Genomic DNA, 7709 nt, shown 5'->3' with positions numbered 1-7709 from the left:
AAGTTGATTGGCCGAGAGCAAATGAGTTACATATGAGCCTGGTTTCATTAAAGCTTTTACATTTATCAATTTCACGTTCAAAGCTACTGATAAATATTCCACTGGCTGAGAGCAACTGAGTTATATTTTGACCCTGTTTTTGTTTCATGTAAGCGGTTATCAGCATCGCATAACAAGCTACTGAAAAATATATATTAATATAGTAATATGTTTGGTTGAGAGCAACTGCATGGTAACATTTGGGTCATGTCTTATGCAATGTGTAATCAATTTCAAGTGACAAGAAAGTGTTTTATTTTAAAGCTAATTCTACTGTAAAAACACTCACTTCTGTCTCATTTCCATTTAATTTTCTCATTATGTCCATCATTTGTTACCATCCATTAATATCCAATGAAGCGGAACCCATCCGATGCTTCCCACTGCCACTCCCAGTCCCCCAAGCCACCACCGACCCACGGGGGCTTCCCTCGCCCCCTATCTGATCTTAAATGGGAGACATGCCCAGAATGTTCCCTTCCTGAGCGCAGAAAAGAGCCTACTCACCAGGCTTAGGGTAACATAGATCGAAAGATAGGATTTCTGACCTTATCGCGATCATCGTACACACTTTTATCATGTCCAGCCTGTGGGGACAGCCCCCTCTCCCTGCCCAAAGTCACATTCAAGTTCAATATGTTAAGTGTGCCACCAGTTGACACTAGTGCTTGAAAAGGGGTTGTACACAGCATATTCCCACTGCAGCTCCTGATGTGTACAGCAGTGTGAATGTGTTTGGGTAATTTTAGGGTGAGATGTACCGTTTTGAAATGTCTTAGGGTTATGTGGAGGGCAACATTATGCTTGGAGAGTTGTGCTGTTATAATGATGAAACATTTTGAGAATTTCTGATTCTAAAGTGCTGACTTACCAATTTCTTAGAGCTGCAACCGTGTGCATGTGAGTGAACTCGTCACACTTTCAATGCAATAAACAGAATAAAGGAAACATGCTGATTTCAAAATTAATCATGCAGTTAATAAAAAATTCTCCAATCCCATTGTGAATATTTCAATCCATATTGGTCTCGTAAAAACAAACAAAACAATATCACAATTAAATTGTTGAATAATATAAAGTCTTTAAATAGTTAGGGGTATGGTCACCAAAAGCCATACAGGAACTCTTTTGATCACTATCAGATGTAGAAAAAATAGCAATATGGCTTCATGTAGGATTACAGAAGTTACAACGGCAGGGTATTGTGGTGTCGTAGGATTAGGGATAATTTATTTTGCCTGCTCACTGCTTCAAAAATAAGCGTGTAATGATTAGCATGTGTGGGTGGCGAAGGGGAAATGTTCAAATTATAGATTAAACAATTGCTTTTCTCTGATTTCAAATTGCCTAAAGCAGCAAAAATTAAGGGTTGGCATTTTTTGAACGTCTTTGTTTGTGATTTTTTCTCGACTCATTGGTTGGGTAATATATAGCATGGGGTTACAATTTTATGCAGAGTCATTTTAATTGAATAAAGAGGCAAAAATCTATTTTTATACTTTTTTATTGTTAGATGCAGGTGCATAAAATATTATATGAATTACTGTTTTGAAGATTTTATTTTAGATCTTGATTTTGTTTTCATCTTAAAAAGTCAGGAATTAAATCTTTGCTGAAAGCAGTAAACAAGTGGATACTATTTTAGTAGTTAGAAAATGTGAGGCAAATGACACATGATAAAAATTAGTAATAATAATAATAAATAGATATATATTAAATAGATTGATCAAATAATACAGTGCTATATGCAAGTTAGTGAATAGATTATAACAATTTGTACAGCTTGAATATAGAATTATTATGCAAACTTAAAAAAAAACTATTCCACTGCTAAAATATGCATTTTTAATTCCATCCATTCAATATATGATTTGCTTTCAGATACAATCATATTTCTTGAGATTGATTAATTGGAAAACAATGACATATACAGGATTTTTAAATAGATGGGGGAGGCAAACAGAGAAAATATTGGGTGCAGATGACCATTTCTATCCTCAAAATCAGCCAGGAAGGGGCGCACGTCTCTTAGCCCCTGCTTGTATCTGCCACTGGAAAAGAACTACTGTTGGGAAGGTTTGTAAACAGTGCATTCAGAGGAGAACATATCTGTGAAATTGGATGATATTTATAGAACTCGTAGAGTTTGGCTATCCCCGGGTATATTTTCATGTGCTTCCTGTTATTCACTCCTGGAACATCTGTCTAAAAATATGTTTTGACCGAAATTGGATAGAATTGATTTCATTTGGAAAGTGAGCTGTGATCTTGATAGCATGCTGAAGAGATAAAGGTTGCATGGAGGATAGAGGTGTTTTGGGAAGAAAACATGAATGCATTTTATAGTTTTTTTTTTAATGTTTTGGATTTACTTTTGGCGTATCTTTACTCTGATCATACCATGGACCTATCACAAAAAAACACTGGCAAATATGTTTTATTTTATCCATTGAAATTGTTGGTTACCAGCCATATGCCTAGGCCTGTCAGAAATAGGGGAATATGTGATAGTACACAACCAGTTTTGCCCGAAAAATGCGTAAAAAGAATTATTTGATAGTTTTGTCAAAGTCGCGGAACAGCATGTCTTTAATTTGCATATCTCCCAAACTTTCTAACTACTCTCTTCATGCATAGTGAGAGTTTACTCAGTAGTAGAATCTCATGTGGTGCAGTTGAACTTCTTGAACATCTTCTTTTTCATTTTCCCTTTTTAAAATACATATATTTTTTCATTAAAGGCAATATGCATTCATGTGTGCCAACTACAAACACTCCCACTCATTTTCTTATCATAAGTAATGTACTTTGCCAAATGACCTTATAGGCTTTAGCCGATTAAGAATTATAATTGCAGAAACTTCTAAGTTTAGATAATTAGGAGAAGAGAGAGGATAAGAGATGTGAAATGATAGGAAGAACGAGAGAGAAAATGGGGGGGGGAGAGAAACATGGCGGACAATGATAGACCAGCGAAACGTCTGATTTTGTTATTCAGCCCCCTCTATAGCCTTAAAGTCTACGTTCGAAAGGTTTGTCATTGCATTCAGCAGTCTATTCCACACTCCATCACCGTTCCTAGATATCTTTTACACCAAACCTTTCCTTCTCCGTCATCCAAGACGCTCTACTCGCTCCCCGAAAAGGTTCCGGCAAATTTCTCGGTCCATCCATCGGTTTCACGATGCTTTCATTTACTTATCACCATATTTTTTTTATCGCTGTTGCAAGTTAGAAATGAAATTTGGTTTCCATGGCAACCTGTGCCCTGAGTGCGTGTATCTATCAGGTTTTCTTTTCTCGGTTATCACTTTGGGGAATAGACGTACCCCCTGGGATCATCTGCATCTTTCCAAGGGAGGGCCACTCCCTGTGCAAACAGATTGAATATCGGAGGATTGAATATTCCCCTTCTTTGCCATTTTAAGGTGTCGGATTTAAAGGTCTATGCATAGAGCTATCTCTTATTAGCTCCATGGTCTATGTATAACATTTGCTGTTTGGTCGAGGTTTTGTTTGAGAGGCTTTCAACTAACCCAGGGTTCTGTGTGTATTTTTATTTTCTGGCTCTGTTTCGTGTAACAAAAAGGTGTTGTTTCATAATCAATAAGAGGTGGAAATTATAAATCCCTGTTAACTAACTCTTGTATGAACCTAGGGGAACATACATGTAACATACATGCTCCCTGAGTCGGTTTAATCGAGTCAATGTCCCAATCTTTCTCACCTCTAATTATTGCCCACTTTTCCTATCTCATTTGTTTTTGTCAATACCATACATATAGTGAACATATAGTATATAAACATACAAACTTGTAATCATTTGATATTGAAATCTGTATTTGGGCCTTTAAGTGCAAGGCAAGGAGCAACTAGGACAAGTATTTCATCTGTGTCTAATATAACACCTCGGTTGGCTAATTTCTGTGTGTCAACCATCTAAATTGAGCGAGAAAAGCCAAGGCCAGGGCCCTGACGAATCTAGACTCTCCCAACCTCCGTTTGATAGCCTTTCAAATTGTCAGCCATGTTCACAGGAGAATCCAATCGGCAAAAATTTAATGTTGCTGTTTCTGAGTTTTGTGTTTTTTGTGTGTTTTTTTGTTGCTTTTGAAGCCACTGTTTCATCTAGAGATGTTTTATTACACACAGAAATAGATTAGTGAAATATATTCAACAATTTTCAAATTCAATTTTATTTTCACCATGAAAATCATGCCATTACTCATACAAAATCACTGTTATTGAAATATATGCATACATATATATTTATTCATACTAATACTTATTTATTTGAAATTGTACTTCCATAGCTATCCCTACTGCCTAACTTTGAATTTTTTTTTTGCCCTTAAGTGAGCCTTTATGATAGTATATCATTTATAACTTCCAAATTTCCCCAACCAAAATGATGCAATTAAATCATTAACATTAAATCCTTGTTTGATATCTTAATGATTGCTACTGTATCAGCATTGCAGGACCGTAGAACTCGCTACCCCCACCCCTACCCGCCACGTCCAGAACACCACAAACATCAACATTTTCACAACTCCAAGCAATTAATTTTATCATCAATCAAGATTGAAATAAACATCCTCAAGCATCTTCTTTTATTCGATCCTCAATAGCTGAATACTTTTTTGCAAACTTGAAAAATTGTTATGACTAAACTATCTTGTAAACGTAGCTAATATTTTTCCCTCTTTAACTCTTTTTATGTCAGATATCTTGAGCAGTAGTCCTTTCACTTTGTTCAAAGTCAAAACACAGTATTCAATGTATGGGACTATAGTAAGAATCTATCAGTAGCAGACTTAAAATAAGTATAATGATTCTTTCCTCTTCACAGTCATTGCGATAGAGGATGTTGTTGTACAATGTTGATATTTTAGAATATGTTAAGTTGAGTTGTTGAATTTATGAATATGATATATATATGTATAAAACTAACAAGATAGTATTCCATTTAACTTGTTCATAACTTAAGATTTTGCATGTATTACATAAGGTTTCATCAGAAATCACTTCATGCAAAGGTGTGTGTATGTATAGTAACAACATTAACCCTATTACAATGTGTGTTGTATTTAATACGGTATTGTATTTTAACCAAATTACAATAACATATGCCTGCCTTGTTTGGATCCCCTCCGTGGACTAACTCCTTCTACCCATAATCCACCACTCCCACCAGCCCGATCATTTTTGTGTTTATGCAACTTTTGTCTTTTGCCGATCAGAGTAGTTGCATAGTCACAAAAGTGATTGGGAGGGTTCGGGCACTAACATCTATGCAACATCGTTTGTGTGTGTAACCGGATCAACTAACCAACCAACCAACCCAACCCATCGGCTAGGCATCACCGTTGCCTTGGTAACGGGATGCGGTCACCTTGCCCCGGATGCATTACTAATCATCTCATCATAGAGTGGGTCATCGAGAAGAGACTAGCTCTTTGTATCAACCGTACATGCCTGATATAGCGACATCTACTAAACTACTTCAAGAATGACCTCCTTCATCTTTCCTAATCATCCTATTGCTTGGAATGAGCACTAACAATTATTAATCTCAGAATAAAGGGTTATATTCTACATCTACATGTACATTCTCCAATCTACATCTGTTTCAAGAAACACCCAAGGGGTTCGTTTTCTTGGTATTCGAATGCAATTATTTTGATAGTAAGCTTTTTCAAAGCACTAGACAGAACTTTGATAAAAACTTTTCCTTACCAAACAAAAGTATTCATCGAATTTGAAAAGTTCCTGCATATGTTACATATCTGTTTGTAAATATTAGATAAGGCTCCATTTAAAAGTTTGTTGTTGTTGTTCCGCTTTAAAGCTCCTGTTGTAGCTCTGATAGCTATTTAAAAAATGCTTTAAAATGTTACTTCTTTAAGAAATTGTGTTGTAGTGTTCAGTCTGAAGTTGAATTTGGGATTTCAGTTTGTTATGATATAATCGTTTGAATAGTTTTGTAAAATATAGATTTACTTGAATATGTGTGGGACATTTTATAAGGCCGGGGGTTAGGATAGGTTTTTTCTGTTAAGATTAAGACTGGGATGAATGTGAGGATTATGGCTAGATGTAATTATAAATTTTGTAGTTGAATGTTGCTGTGCAGGTGGTAAAGCAGTAGCCATTAAAAGTTAAAAATTCAAGAGTTGAATCGAAGTCATCGTCAAAAGCGGAGGAGGGGAATAACCTTGAGAGCGGAAAGCATTCATCAGCGGAAGAACATATCATTGTCAGCGATGCTTGATGAAACCAATCAAATACGACAAGGTTCTGCGAAGGACTTCCCAAGGACCCCAATAAACCATTGCTCCCAGCGATAAGAAAAACATCTTGGTCATCGACTCGTCGTCATCTTTAGAACATCATCTCCCAACGTGGTCATGGAGACGAAACATCACTTCGCACAAACCAAAACTGGATGAATCATGTAGCATGGATACACCACATTTGAAATTTTCCATTATCGCGCTTCTCCCGTTACATCCATCTCCAAACATGAACCTTTAACAAAGATCTGTAAAACGTCGGGGGTGTTTCATGAAACAGCTTGTCTGTGATTTTCAGTGATCAAATTTGCTCTCAGCCAATCAGCTGCAAGCATTTGGGTAGCTTATATAACAGTTGTCAGTGATAACCACTGGCTATTAGTTTCATGAAAGGCTCACCACAAACCCCTAACTCAGAACTATAAAACCAGTGGATTGTTTCACAAAAGTTTTTGTCAGTGATATTTACTGACAAACTTGGCCTTAACCAATCAAGTGCGAGGATTCTGATAGCTTATAACAGCTGTCAGTTGAAAACCACTGACAAGAACTCTTCATGAAATGCTCCCCATATTGGTCTCCATCTCACGTTTGGCTCGTTTCCAGAGGGTCGTGATGCACCGTTGTCATGGGAACCCATCAACAATTGCAAAAGTGATAGCGTTAGTCTCTTTCCCTGTCTCTCGTCACTCATCCCTCATTCATTGGGAGAAATGAGCGAGTTATTCTGGAATTTAAGTCTACTTGATGAACGATGACTTAATCACTATGTGGGATGTACATGTATCGAGGGTCATGATGTTTTTTCTTTGTAACGACAAAAGATTGTAAGAGTCAGGTGCTCATGAATTTTAAAGAGATAACTGCAATCTGGAGGATATGTTTTTATTCTTTATGCATGTTTATAATAGATATGAAGCTTTGTTTGTCTTTGTTAATATTTTGTTTAGCTTTGATAACAAGTGTTACAAGATAGGAGCCTGGTAACATAAATAATATGCAATCAATATATAGAGTTGATTGTATTACCCTTTTGTACATGCTTTGTCAAAGACATACAGTTTCATTTGATTTATGAATTATGTTCATTGAATAGGCCTAATATTTATATTGTTTCTTATTATATTTCCAAAATTTGAAGGTTATGAATCGCGAGGTAATGGGAAATGGAAAATAACCTTTATTAAAGTAAATTCATATTTGTACTGTGCTGCAAGGTTTAAAATCATTTTGATCATCTATTACAAATGTAAGTGACACTTTACATCACTCCATGGGGAGTGAGAATTCATCTTAAAAGAGTGGAAATCCATGTTTGTTTTTGCAGAGAACACTTAAAAGTAATCATCTTTCACTCCAAACCTGTGACATCAT

This window comes from Lytechinus pictus, chromosome 13, assembly GCF_037042905.1.
Source record: "Lytechinus pictus isolate F3 Inbred chromosome 13, Lp3.0, whole genome shotgun sequence".
Lineage (NCBI taxonomy): Eukaryota > Metazoa > Echinodermata > Echinoidea > Temnopleuroida > Toxopneustidae > Lytechinus > Lytechinus pictus.
The sequence above is the reverse complement of the archived record's forward strand: the minus strand, read 5'-3'. Positions refer to the sequence as shown.